This window comes from Octopus sinensis, linkage group LG5, assembly GCF_006345805.1.
Source record: "Octopus sinensis linkage group LG5, ASM634580v1, whole genome shotgun sequence".
Classification (NCBI taxonomy): domain Eukaryota; kingdom Metazoa; phylum Mollusca; class Cephalopoda; order Octopoda; family Octopodidae; genus Octopus; species Octopus sinensis.
In genome coordinates, this window is record NC_043001.1 from 18,783,929 (window position 1) to 18,799,241 (window position 15,313).

The window sequence follows — 15,313 nt, forward strand, 5'->3', positions numbered from 1 at the left end:
ATCGTACCTCCTTTTCTTGTGCATTTAGGCCAGCAGCTTGCTACACTCACTCACAATATGTCAAATGTTTTCATTTCTACTGCCACTCATCCTACAAAGGGGCGATCCACTGCTCTTATCTATTTGGAACTTGGTGTAATTAGTTCTCAGAGCTTGTTCCTCGACACTGCATATCAGTGCTCCAGTGTATTTTTTCAGGTCACTTTTTCTTAACCATCTCCTGGTGTTTGTTTTGTTTTTCTCTTCGACTTCTCTGAGGTATTGCCCATGTATTGCTTTCGTTTTCCAATTGTTTATTCTTTGTTCTTCATCTTGTTTCTTAATTGTTTTTGGGTGCGTGACATTTTCGGTAGGTATCATATTATTATTTCTTACAGTGGCAAGTAAGGCTTCAATCTGCTGTTTGATGTACCATCCCAGACGGTTATTCTCGTTGGCAACACAGACATTGCATCATTTGAGGTCTCTTCTGACTTCTTCCTAGGCACATAAGTCTATCAATATCGCTTTTCTGGTTTTTCTCTCCATTTTCTCTAGCTCGTTCGCCCTTTATATAATGACATTTGCGCTGTACCACATTTAAGAAACAACCCATGTGTTCATTGCCCCGATCTTGTTCTTCCCATTGAGTCTACTTGCCATAATCAATTTGGTTCTTCTGAGATATTCCCGCCTAAAGCTTTCCTTCATCTAATTCTCCTTCATTTTTATCATACTCCAAAATACTCCAAAATATCCAGATGTTTATATCCATCAGTCTCAACATCCTTGATTTTCTCACCGTCAGGTAGTTCTACATCATCGGGCGATACTACTTTGCCTCTGTGTATTATAAGTAAAGCAAACTTTTTAGTCCCCAAATCCATCCCAATACCTTTACTGAATATATGCACTGCTGAGATCAGGGCGTTTATTTCACGTTCGGTTTTCCTGAAGAATTTAAAGTCCATGTTGTTGTCGTTGTCGTTTTTGTAGTTGTTGTTATAGTTGTAGTAGTATTAGTAGTAGTTGTTGTTGTTGTTATTGGTGTTCTTCTTCTTCTTCTTCTTCTTCTCCTTCTCCTTCTTCTTCTTCTTCTTCTTCTTCTTCTCTTTCTTCTTCTTAGTAAGAGAGCAGTGCATACCATCAAAGTGACACTGAGGTAAAATATACGAAGCCCAGTATACCCATCATGACTACTTTTCTGATAAGGGTACACCAGGCACACGCATCCTAACCATATGTGCACGACATGGTGATCTCATGTCACGATAAACATCGCATGACCTTTCAGGTCGAACCCAGTTAGAATTTTCTTCCAGCTCAAATGGTCTCTGAATAAGGTTTGTTTAAGGATGTTGAACGAAACACCCATGTTTCCAAAGGTGAATTATCCAAGCCCCAAGAATTTCTTTCATCACACGACTATGATGCTCCCCCACTACTTCTGCTCGTGATCAGAGATGCACATATCGCCAGCCACTAAGGGACATGCTCAACTGGTTATGGTCAAACAACTGACAAGCAAATCTGTGGTATTGAGCAGAATATTTGCTGTAGCCCATCTTTTATACCAAGACAAAGTAATGTACATGATAACACTTCCAATCAGTTAAGATCAGAAGTCACAAAACCCTATTATTATTATTATTATTATTATTATTATTATTATTATTATTATTATTATCATCATCATCATTATTATTATTATTATTTCTCAGTTCAAGAGAATTACTAAACAAGTAAAATTTCGAAGTTATTACTGTATTGAATGTGAATTAAAATGAATTGTCACTTCTTTGTATAAATTTTTTCTGTCGATTTTTATTTTTGTTGAAATATTGGCTTATACAATCTTGTTATCTAAATTGGTTTCTTAAACAAAAGATTTACAGCGACTTACGGTACATCATTTCATATTCATATAAGACGTATTAAATTTTGTCTGGAGAGGTCGGATAATAACAAGATTAACTAAACACACAATGCCAGAGTATGAATAAATCATAGATACACAATGAAAGACTTTAATACCATTAAATATTAATCGGGAATATTAAGATGTGAATATAATAGCAAATTTGTTTTAATCGACCAACATGTGTGCCTATTTCCTCTCCCATATAACGTACACCACAGAACTGAATCATATGAAATCAGTATCTTTCAGTCAGTTTAGATCATTTACAGAAACAAATGCGACGAGACCAAGCCAATTAATTAATTTAATGTTGACCTAGAATCAGGAATGCAATTATTTGTATTTGAATTTATGTTGTGTAAACTGAAGTGTAAAACGCTTAAACAGAAAATTAAATGGTAGGTGGGAGATCTGTAAAGACTAGAATATATTAAGCAGTCTGTAGAGAATTGTTGTCGTTTGATCAATTATTTGAATTGTGCTTATCGCCTAAAATAAATATTTAATAAGGGATTTTAAAAGGTTTATTAGAAAGTATGGCTAATATGAATTTTTAAACAGGTTTTGAAATTATCTTTAGGAGGTGAGAAATGACACATTTTAAATATTCTGTAAATAAATCAGAATATATTGATTTGTAGGAGGTGAGGCGATTACATCGACTCGAGTGATCAACTGGTATATATTTTATCGACCGCAGAAGGATAAAAGGCAAAGTCGATCTCAGCGGAATTTGATCTCAGAGCGTAAAGACGGACGAAATGCAGCTAAGCGTTTCGCCCAGCGTGCTTACGATTCTGTCAGCTCGACGTCTTAAGAGAAGTTATAGAATATTAATTAGAAATTATGGTGCATAGTTCCAAGACAATCTTACACTTTAGAATAGAAGAAGAAGAAGAAATAACGGCTTCTGATTTAGGTACAAGGTTAGCAATTTTAAGGGGAATGAGGTAGGTCGAAATCCTCGTTCTAGTTCTTGAATAATATTTTATTTTATCGACTACGAAAGGTTGAACGGCAAAGTTGACCCCGGTGGGAAATTGAATAAGAAATAATTCTTGCTATGTTATTTTTTTATTTTTCTAATTTAAATATCGTTTATATTTTACTTGTTTCGTATTTGGACTGGCCATGTTGGGGCACTACCGCTATTTATGTTTTAAGTTTGTGACTTATTCTATCGATCTCTTTCTCCGAACCGCTAACAGGCCGAGACATAAACTAACCAACACCGATTGCGTAGTGGTGGTGGTGTGGATAAAAACAGACATAAAAAAACACAGGCATAGGTCGACTGGGTGGGCGGGGGCTATCGTAGAAGATACTTTCCCCAAGGTGCTGTACAATGTCACTGAACCCGAAACTACGTGGCGGCAAAGCGATCCTCCTAACCATGCAGCCATGTCTGAAGAAGAAATAACGACAGGAGAGATAGAGCTGAAAATGGCTTCTGATTTAGGCACAAAGCAAGTTTTCAAAATTTGGCACAAGGCCAGCATTTTGGGGCTGAAGGTAAGTCGATTACATCGATCTCAGTGTTCAACTGGTACTTATTCTATCGGCCCCGAAAGGATGAAAGACAAAGTCGACCCCGGCGGCATTTGAACTCAGAATGTAAAGACGGAATAAGTATTTTACCCGGCGTGCTTACGATTCTTTTTTTTTTATTGCCTACAAGGGGCTAAACATGGAGGAGAGAAACAAGGACAGACAAACGGATTAAGTCGATTATATCGACCCCAGTGCGTAACTGGTACTTATTTAATCGACCCCGAAAGAATGAAAGGCAAAGTCAACCTAGGCGGAATTTGAACTTAGAACGTAGCGACAGACGAAATACCTATTTCTTTACTACCCACAAGGGGCTAAACACAGAGAGGACAAACAAGGTCAGACAAACGGATTAAGTCGATTATATCGACCCCAGTGCGTAACTGGTACTTAATTTACCTACCCCGAAAGGATGAAAGACAAAGTCGACCTCAGCGGAATTTGAACTCAGAACGTAGCGGCAGACGGAATACGGCTACGCATTTCGCCCGGCGTGCTAACGTTTCTGTCAGCTCGCCGCCTTAACATAATGTTTAATATTAATTACCAATACAGCTAAGGCAGTCAGTGGGAAAAATCGTTAGCATGTCGGACAATGTACTTTTCTTGTGTTCTGAGGTCAATATTTCATCCTTTCATCTTTTCGTGGCCGATAAAATAAGTCGAACACTGGAGTTAATATAATCGAGTAACCCCCGCCTAACTAAAACTGCTGGCCTTGAGCCAACATTTGAAACCCCTAATTACTAGTCACTAGGTAACACATTTTGAGGGATGGTAGAATCAGTCCTGGAGAATCGACTCCAATACTTGACTAATGTTTTATTTTATCGACCTCCAGAAATATTAAAGGCCAAGTTCAACTTGGCGGGATTTAAGCTCTGAATATAAAGGGACGTCAATGCCACTAGAAATTTTGATCGTTGCTCTACAGGTTCTTCCATCTATTACACTTATACAAATGTTTAATACCACTACTTTTATCTATAGTGTTAACCCATTGTCTTTTCAGATTTTTAATTAACCTTTGTTTTACACGTTCTGAGTAATATAAAATTATCTTTCATAAATCACAAGTTAGCCTGGTGTTTGAATAAATTGGGAATGTACAAGGGGTGTATGAAAAGTTTTGAGCCTTAAAATACAGAAATCATGGTACAAGACTTCTGATGAAGGTACAAGACTTCAAGGCTCAGAACTTTTCATACACTCCTCGTATATAATTTATGATGCGTGGGTGCCAAGTAAATTTGTCCTGTGCATCACATGTGATACGCAGGACATGCAAAGGGTATGGGGTTTCAATTTCGTTGATTTCCGCATGTAGGATTTTATTTTATCTTCGCCGACTTTAAATTCCTTATGAGATGTGATATTAACATTTATCTCTTCAGAACTTATAAAATAAACCCGAAATGAATACTGGATCAATAGATGCTCTCCATAAAAATTATTATTGCGCCTACACACAAATAATCAATATTGTTATTACTTTCATACATTGTTCATGCATATCAGTTGTAACATTGCCATACTCTATATAAATGATGAGAAGTATGAATATTTTATTCTTTCTGTTGTGTCAGAATTGGTTAAAGAATAAACTTCAGGCAAAATCGAATAGATCTGACAATGCTCGTTTTGCCATATACAACCGAAAATCTCGTAAATATGTTTGCAATTATTTCCACCGAAGAATACATTAGCCTGTGAAATACATACATGCATGCACACTCATACACATCCACACACGTATGTATGTGTTTGTGCATGTTTGTAAGTGTGTGTGCTTTCGTAAAGAAAAAATTAGATGAGAGACGTAAGATTTATAGATGATAATATTGATAAGCTTCGAGTTCGATAATCAGGAACCTACTGAAATATAATATCTTGGATACTGAAATAAGATATCTTGGACATTATGAAGAAGAAAATATGGACATCACTAACAAGATTAATATGGTTAGAACTATTAACCTTACGTTCAGAGATTGAATATCTGATTAACAATATTTGTTTGTACATTGTATCGTTATCGACTTGATCTACGATAGCCATCACATGTCTTACCCCTGGATGTGTACCTATCTCCAGAACAGATAAGAACCCAGAATCTTAATTTTTAAAACTGGGGTAATAATATTCAGATCCTGTAGGTGGTTGTCCCCAATGCATAATCTCATTGACAACATTAACACAAGCTAGTCGTTTAGATCGAATTGTTAATAGTCGCACATAATAAATATGATGTGTTAAAGAGAAGATATGTTTGCATATATTTGCTTCTAACATAATGATTGAGACTTAATGACTAGATTAATGAAGCAGCACACGATTGTTCTAAATTGAACAATAACTGTAATCAAGCAATTCGGTTTTATATACGCTGCTTGTCTGGCAGTGACCTCTTAGTTTCTTGGTTAATCATTTGAAACATTATCAGTATATATATATATATATATATATATATATATATATATATATAATATACAGGGTAGGAGAGATATATTCGATCATATTGAGTAATTCAATTAATCTAGTTAAAACCAGATGTACTTTAATAAAAATTTTTGCATATGCTGTCGATAAGCTTTCATCTAAGACTATGATAGGAATCCGCCTTCGGTTTCGACGACTGCTTCAGTGGAGGCGCAATGGCCCAGTGGTTAGGGCAGCGGACTCGCGGTCGTAAGAACGCGGTTTCGATTCCCAGACTTTGCATTGTGAGTGTTTATTGAGCAAAAGCACCTAAGCTCCACGAGGTTCCGGCGGAGTGGGGAAGGCTGAACCCCGCTGTACTCTTTCACCACAACTTTCTCTCACTCTTTCTTCCTACTTCTGACACAAGCAGAGGAACCATGGTGTAACCCACTATGGTGTGGTAAAACTTTCAGACCCTAATCTAGATTGCGAATCCTCTGTACCCCAGGATGGTTCAGCTATCCACCCGTTAAAAGCCACCGTTTACGGAATGAGGATAACAACGTAGCTTTTGCGCCCGTGCAGCCACCAGTCTATCGTGTGTGCTGGGTGAATCTTCAAGTTGCCTCACGCATTCCTAGTAGCTTAGAGTAGGCTCGAATTAGAGATTGTTCTTTGTGGCTAATGGCGTTAGTCCTGATTGGAAAAAGAAGAAGAAGAAGAAGACTGCTTCAAGCGTGACTGAAATCGTTGATATGCCTGCACTAAATGGTCCTTATTGATTCCAGCGATTTCTCTTCCTTTCAACGATACTCCAATCATACCTTGCATGTGACTTAAATCTAGCGAATTTCGAGGCCCCACGTTTAATGCTACATAATCATTAAAAAACTGTCTGACATCCATTCTTGGGTTACGCGGGCTTTGTGAGAAGTTGGTGAGTTTTATTGACATTGCCTTTCTCTGCGTACATCTCAAAGCTTCTAGCAGCCTTAATTCTAAGATTCTGTTGAAAGATGTGTGGTGGTATGACATGATCTCCGTTACTCACCACTCCTAAAACCATTACAATTGCCAGAAATTTGGTGTGTATCGTTCTGGAAACATCAGAACGATCTGCACATAACCATTTGTCATTTCTCCTGTCAGACCTTTGATTTCATCAGAGAAGAACCATAGCATATCATGTTCGTGAGGATTTGTAACCTTTTCAAGGAATGGTTTTGCAGAGATGGATCGGCCTCTCCTCAGTACATCTGACTTGTCATTCCGAAAAGCTCTATCTGCGACGATTTCATCTCAATCGAAGGAGAGGGGCTTTCTCCGTCCGGGTTGCGGATCTGTGGAATAAGCTGCCGGACGAGATGGTGAAAATGCCGACGACCGCTCGGTTCAAAGTCTCCCTTGACCACAAGTGGCCTGAACTCTTTACATGAACACCACCCTGTACATAACTCCATGTCCCCCATACATGGCCTTGCTTTTTTGCTTTTTGAGCCAAAAAATTAACTAACTAACTAACTAATGTTCTCAGGCACCCGTTCTGATAGAAAACTCGATTTGAAGTTCTTCGGTGATGGCCCCACGGTGATTTTCAGTGTCATCATTATATATAATATTTTAAATGAATTGCATTGGATGAATCGTGATGTCTTTATAGTCTCCGAATACGTAAAATATTTATTATCTCTGTCAAACAATCGGAATGTGTTGTGTAGACACCCCCAGACGATGAAGTAGACTAGCCCAATACGTAGATATAGAGAGAGTAGCAGTCGTAGACTAGAACCAAGCAGAGGAGTAGTAGGAGCAGAGCAGAGCAGAGCAGAGTTGATTTGCGTAGAAGGCATCCGAACGTGCGACATAACAAAATGTTTCCGTCAAAGGCTTCCAATTCAATCCTAAATTTGTGTATAAAGCATTTTGCAACATTTAGAAAACAGGCAATTTCTAAATCGCCATGTTCTCCATATATCGTATGCATTTTTCATTCCCTGTGTTAGCATTTCATTTGCCACGATATTAAAGAAAAAAAACACTCTTTTAATTAGTATGAAGAAAGTAATATCCTGATAATTAAGTGTTCTGAAATGCTCCTCACAACCTGTACATAATTCACTTATGAAAATAAACACATAACGTCTGCTTTTCATATTGCAGTGTTGTATACAGCTATTACGATCATGTTGCTAATTACCTTGTGTAAAATGATACGTTTCTGTGTGATTGTGATAAATCACCAATGGAATTTATACGCAGTTAATTAATTCTGTTAGATATAGCAGTCAAATATCCTTCAAGCTAAAATCAACCGTGTTAAAAAACGGAATATATTAGATAATATAGTCAAGAGTAAATAATCTTTAAAAAATAATCGGATGATCCCAACTTGAATATATTTTGATTAGGACCATTATTGTTTGCTGTTTATGACCGAATACCCATTTCTTTACTACCCACAAGGGGCTAAACACAGGGGACAAACAGGGATAGACAAAGGGATTAAGTCGATTATATCGACCTCAGTGCGTAACTGGTACTTATTTAATCGACCCCGAAAAGATGAAAGAGCAAGTCGACCTCGGCAGAATTTGAACTCAGAACGTAGCGGCAGAGGAAATACCTATTTCTTTACTACCCACAAGGGGCTAAACACAGAGAGGACAAACAAGGACAGACAAAGGGATTAAGTCGATTATATAGACCCCAGTGCGTAACTGGTACTTATTTAATAGACCCCGAAAGGATGAAAGGCAAAGTCGACCTCAGCGGAATTTGAACTCAGAACATAGCGGCAGACGAAATACCTATTTCTATTTCTTTATTACCCACAAGGGGCTAAACACAGAGGGGACAAACAAGGACAGACATAGGTATTAAGTCGATTACATCGACCCCAGTGCGTAACTGGCACTTATTTAATCGATCCCGAAAGGATGAAAGGCAAAGTCGACCTCGGCGGAATTTGAACTCAGAACGCAGCGGCAGACGAAATACTGCTAAGCATTTCGCCCGGCGTGCTAACGATTCTGCCAGCTCGTCCTATGACCGAATACCATTCAGACATGATCATTCGGCCTTTGTCTCAGTCTGCTTCATCTAATATGTCCACTTTTTAAGACAGTATGTGATTTAAACTAGATCTGAATGCTATTCCTTGTCGAGTGATTTCTCTTGGATCTGTACGTGGACTTTTCTTTTCTGAGCATATGCAGTTACAGTTGTTACTATTTTGATACCAACTCGTCTGAGACCGCATTTCGTTCTATAATGCAAATTCCCTGCTTAAAAGTGATCTAAATAAAAACATGTTATCAAAATATGTTTAATTTAAGTTCTGAAAATGAGTGGCTGTGTGGTAAGTAGTTTGCTTACCAACCACATGGTTCCGGGTTCAGTCCCACTGCGTGGCACCTTGGGCAAGTGTCTTCTACTATAGCCTCGGGCCGACCAAAGCCTTGTGAGTGGATTTGGTAGACGGAAACTGAAAGAAGCCCGTTGTATATATGTATGAGTGTATATGTTTGTGTGTCTATGTTTGTCCCCCCAACATCGCTTGACGACCGATGCTGGTGTGTTTACGTCCCCGTAACTTAGTGGTTCGGCAAAAGAGCCCGATAGAATAAGTACTAGGTTTACAAAGAATAAGTCCTGGGCTCGATTTGCTCGACTAAAGGCTGTGCTCCAGCATGGCCACAGTCAAATGACTGTAAGAAGTGAAAGAGTTATTGGTGCAGGGAAGAGAGTTGTGACAAGCACTAGCTTCACCTGAGCTATAATAGTTATTGGAATAACATAGACAGAAACTGGAAGAAAACACTACAAAAATTTGTAAAAACAAAAGACGTCTGACATGTTTGTATATTTATAAAGTAGATGAATTGTTTTATAATGGATAGAACTATTATTATAAAATAGGCACAAAGTCACATGGATATTACGCAATGTGGTCAATCACTCAGCTGGATAGAAATAGCAGCTAAATCTCTCTGAGTACATTCTACTGTCTTAAGAAGAAAAAAACAATTTGTGATAATGTGGCTCTAGATACTCATAAAAGAAGCAGAGGGTATGGATCTTTCTAAATCTTTCTTAGCGTCAGCATATTTAAAAGATTTTCTACAGTGATGTAGTTTTGTATGTTGATGTAGGCGATATTGTTTCCCATGGAAACAGTGAACTGCGACTTCTGGCCTAACAACAACGAAGGCTTCCGGTTGATTAAATTACTATAACTTTCCCGGCTTTAACTTTCTAATTATTAATTTCTAGAGAAAATAAATGGATTTTAGTCATGAGCTTGCAAAACTTCATAAGTGTAAAAAATTTGTAGGGAGGGTTTTATAAAGATTTGAAGGTATAGTCGCGAGTGAAATTCTCCGATAAGAAGATTTACCATGAGGCTAACAAAAACAAAATAACAACAACTTAAAGGATATCAACAAGACGATATAGTGTTGCTATTTCTAATACCAATATACTTTGTTGTAAATAGAAAGGTCATATCGGCGAGCTGGCAGAATCGTTAGCACGCCGGGCGAAATGCGTAGCCGTATTTCGTCCGTCTGAGTTCAAATTCCGGCGAGGTCATCATTTCGGGGTCGATTAAAAAAGTATCAGTTACGCGCTGGGGTCGATGTAATCGACTTAATATCGTCTGCCGTTACGTTCTGAGTTCAAATTCCACGAGGTCGACTTTGCCTTTCATCCTTTCGGGTTCGATAAATTAAGTACTAGTTGCGCACTGGGGTCGATGTAATCAACATAATCCGTTTGTCTGTCCTTGTTTGTTTCCTCTGTGTGTAGCCCCTTGTGGGTAGTAAAGAAATAGATATTTCGTCTGTCTTTACGTTCTGAGTTCAAATTCCGCCGAGGTCGACTTTGCCTTTCATCCTTTCGGGGTCGATTAAATATGCACTGGGGTCGATGTAATTGACTTAATCCCTTTGTCTGTCCTTGTTTGTCCCCTCTGTGTTTAGCCCCTTGTTGGTAGTAAAGAAATAAGAAAGGTCATATCTAGAGCCGTATATGAAACCTCTTTCTGCTGCATCGCTTCGCAGCTCGAGCGAGCGACCACGCAGATGTTCTTTCTTAATGTGTTACATTTAAAACAAATAAACCACTGCATTCAGACGTATTTTGCTTGAAAGAAAAAGAAAAAAAAACCTACAAAGTTAGTAGAAATAAAGTTAATCTAGTAGCAAGACAGCATCAGCTCAATCACTGATATTATTTATATAAACTAAGATGCAACGTGTTCATTTAATTCTTGGAAATGGAGGTAGCGACAATTAGAAGAAGAAAATACCATGTTCGTAAAACTAAAAGCAATGGAACATTCTTAAAATGTTCTTCTGTTTTAAACAAAGAAACAATTAAGATTTTCCCAGTTGGATACCTGAGAGACAAAATAAAGTGTCGCAGCACGCTTTCAAGTTGCTTGGAAACAGAAGAGCGTGGATATATTCCAGCTTGATACAGAGATGTTTATGTGACTTAGAAGTTCTCTTCCAGGTCGTATGGTTCCAGGATAGACCTCCGTAGACAGTTGATCACATGGGCAAGTGTCTTCTAATTTAGCTTCAGGTCAATCAATACTTTTAGTAAACAGAAGACGCGTCACGTTCTCTCCAACTGTTATATTGTTTTTGCATAAAGATTAAAAAAAAAATTTTATAACCCTCTAATCGTAAAACTTCGTTCCGATGAATGAACCTCGAATAACAACAAGAGTAATACTCTTTTTTACTGTAAGTACAAAGCTTATAATTTGCGGAGTGTGGGTATGTCGATTACATCGATCTCAGCGATGATTTGGTGTTTATTTGATCGACCCAGAAAGGATAAAAGCTGCAGAAAGGATAAAAGCTCGATGTAGTTTGAACACAATGTATAGAGCCGGAAGAAATGCAGCTTAGCATTTTGTTCGATTCCCTAATGATTCTGTCAGCTTGTCGTCTTGTATTGATAATAATATTTATGACAAAAACAATAATGCCAAAGAAATCAATTTAACATTCTGCTTTAAAAATGCGTCGAAACGATCTGGAAGAGAGGAAAATTAATTAAGAATATTAATACCACACTGGGAAAAGAAACTGAGATAAGAGAATTAGGCTAAACGAAGACATATAAATAGAAATAAAGGAATAAAACGGTATCTGGCATATACAAATGAAACAAAAGATTAAGAAGAAATGTAAGAGACGCATTAGTCTAATACTTAAAATAGAGCTAAATGAAAAATAAAAAAAAGAAAGCTAAAATAAAATAAAATAAGATAATCGGCATCAGTACTCTAGCTGTCCTTAGTAATACGAGTTATAATGTTCTGAATTGGTCGCTAAACAAAATAGCAACGAAAGAAGGATAATAATGAGTGACTTCAGAACACACCATCCAAACACTGACTTTAAGATATTATATTTACGACAAATACAATGTGGGAGGATGTTATGCAACTAAAATTCTATTACAAAATATCCACTGTAATACTATAAAAATTATCTAGTATGGAATCATGGAAACATCATTGCAAGTAGAAAAAAAAAGGTTTGAAGAAAAATACTGTTTCTGTTCTCAAGAATGTATTTTGTTCAAACACACACCTGTGATTGCATGGGTATATGTGACTAAAATGTGTGTGTGTGTGTGTGTGTGTGTACGTGCGCTCCATTATATCGGATACTTATATTTCTCGCTTTACATTCTAAAATATTTACATGTTTATCCCCCTATCTCTCTCTTTCTCTCTCTCTCTCTTTCTCTCTCTCTCTCTCTCTCTCTCTCTCTCTCTCTATATATATATATATATATATATATATATATATATACAATTGCAGCGTGGAAGGTGTTTATAAGCCATTTAAGAAACACACAAAAGCCGTTCGATTCACTTCAACATTTAAGTTTAATTTGTCAAAATATTTTCGTTGCTAAAATCCGCGATATATATACATATATATGTACACAATTAATGAAAGAAACAGAGAAAAAAGAAAAGAAAAAACAACAACCGAGGACGTGGTTGATGCAAAATATTAATAAGACGCCGAGGGAAGAAAAGAAAGGGTGTTTTACGTTTCGAGCAAAACTCTTTTTCAGAAACAGGAGAGGGAGGAAAGTCCAAAAGAAAAGGAAGACGGAGGGAAAAAATCGCCAACAATCCACTTGTAGTTACATATATATATATATATATATAATATATATATATATATATATATATATATATATATATATATTATATATACACATATATAATTTATGTTTAATTATTAATTATAATTGAAGGCACACGAAAAACCAGCGTTGCTAGAAAAATACTCAAGTAATCCTCCATTCCACCGAAAATACAACAGGCTGACGAAAATGGAGCTACGAGCAAAATTTAACTTACCATTACAGCTGAAAGTATTTTTTACTCTTATTTCTAACAATCCTGGTTCTTCGTGTACTCTCAATTGTAATTAATAATTAATTATAAATTTATAAATTTGCCTTTTTGGCTTTAATGGTTGCTGGCCACTTATATTATTGTTGCTATTATTCATTAATAATAATAATAACTCACTCAATAACAACTCACTACTTGAATGGACCATAAACAAAACTTGACTTAAAAAGGATTTAGATAATCCTATCAGCTGGACCAATCTTTGGTCGAAACATATCTAAGTTTTTAATCTAAGTTTTATATATAAGAGGTAATGGTGTCATTGAGACCCAAAGGTGTCAGGTAATGCTGAATAAGTGCTATAGACAGACCATAGTTAAGTTCCAGATTCGGTAATATTTCGAATTAAGGGTTCAACGTTGGTTCTATGTCAGCGTGTGTATATAAGAATGTTTTTGCGTAATAAGATAAAAAATCAAGGCTGTGTAGATATTAGAGCATTTATTTTCTTTCGTCCACCTCACTCTCTATTTTGTATCACATCTAAACTAACTATGACTTAATTTTCCTCTCACACCGTCTCCGATGAAGGGATATTATTAATTAATATCCAAGAATCAGCTGTAAAACCTACCTATAAACGCTCTAATATCCACACAGCCTTGGTTTTTTTTTTATCTTATTACGAAAAAAATTCTTATATATATATATATATATATATATATGTATGTATGTATGCATGTACATCGGTGTAAAATTTGGCCAGAAACTGGTGGGTATATTTATTTTATCCAAGTAGCGTAGATGAACTTTTCTCATTACTGCAAACAGAATTGCAGTGGCCCATCGGAAACGCTTATATCTGAGGATGCTATTGTTCATAACTCTATGAACAAATAAATATATAGAAGGAAACAAAGACGCCATGTTGTTTTAGTGCATTTGCGCTTGACGTGTAAAGCAAGAAATTAATTCCGAAATTGCTTTACTAGGAATTGCGGAAATCATATTCTTAATGGCGATAGTAAATGAATGAACATCAGGCAAGCGCCAGGTAATTTAAAGTATGCATTTGGGTGTATTAATCAATGGAATTCTATAAAATATTTATGATTAACCACTAGCTGCTAAGGTTAGCGTTCGTCAGTAATCAGGTATTCATTATACAGATATGAGCCAAAGTGCAAGAAATAAGTAAGCAAAACGTAAAAGAAGAAAATAGAAAAAGAAAATTATATGCTGAGTTTGTTGTGTTAGTTTCGAAATCAGTAATAACGCTTGGCTGAATAAGCAATTTTTTTCTGACGCAGAGTAGCAATAGTTTCATCATACTCTGTCTTTCCCTTGAATAAGTAAATATTGCTGTGTATTTAGAATATACAACAAAAATGTGACTGGACTATCAATTATCCAACACTTCTATTTAATGCTTGGCCACCTCAAACTCAGGGATTCACTGCTTTCTAAATATTTGTATGATTCATCAATAGCCAGATAAAAATTCATGGAGAATAAAATTCCTACGTTTTTTCTGATGGTGTAGAAATGAATGCATATTGTATATGAAATAATGGCTGGCTTGGTTTTCATTTAGTGTGATAAGGTGATGGAAGCTTTATGCGTTTGCAGGCGTTGATAGTGCTAACAAGTAACTGCTTGCTCGTTATTAGATCTTTATTGTAACTGTAAAGGAGAGCACTACAGCTAAATGACTTATAATAGGGTGGACTATCCGAATTGAATTTAAGGATTTTTCCGATAAAAATTTTCCAGAATAAATTTAACGCTAAGGCGACCGCGCGATGAGATCTCGGATTTTCTGTTGAGTACTCTTGGTAACTATTTTCATAACATGGAACTTATCAAATAAACAAAAGCTAGATCAACATTACAACCTGGAGTACAATGAGACTTTATCGATGATATTCCGGATTATGCAAATATTTCTAAGTATGCTGTCCCTTAATTTCCAGATATATTATGAGAGTGTGATAGAAATATTTCTGACCCTCGATCCGAATGACTGTATATGCTAGTTACGTCGATTC

The 15,313-nt window shown here is 36.5% G+C and overlaps 1 protein-coding gene across 1 annotated transcript in view; it reads right to left on the bottom strand.

The window, feature by feature from the left end:
• The window catches only part of LOC115211727 (sodium/calcium exchanger 3-like), a 360,402-nt gene that overhangs the window by 263,061 nt on the left and 82,028 nt on the right, over window positions 1-15,313 (bottom strand). The window lies entirely within an intron of this gene.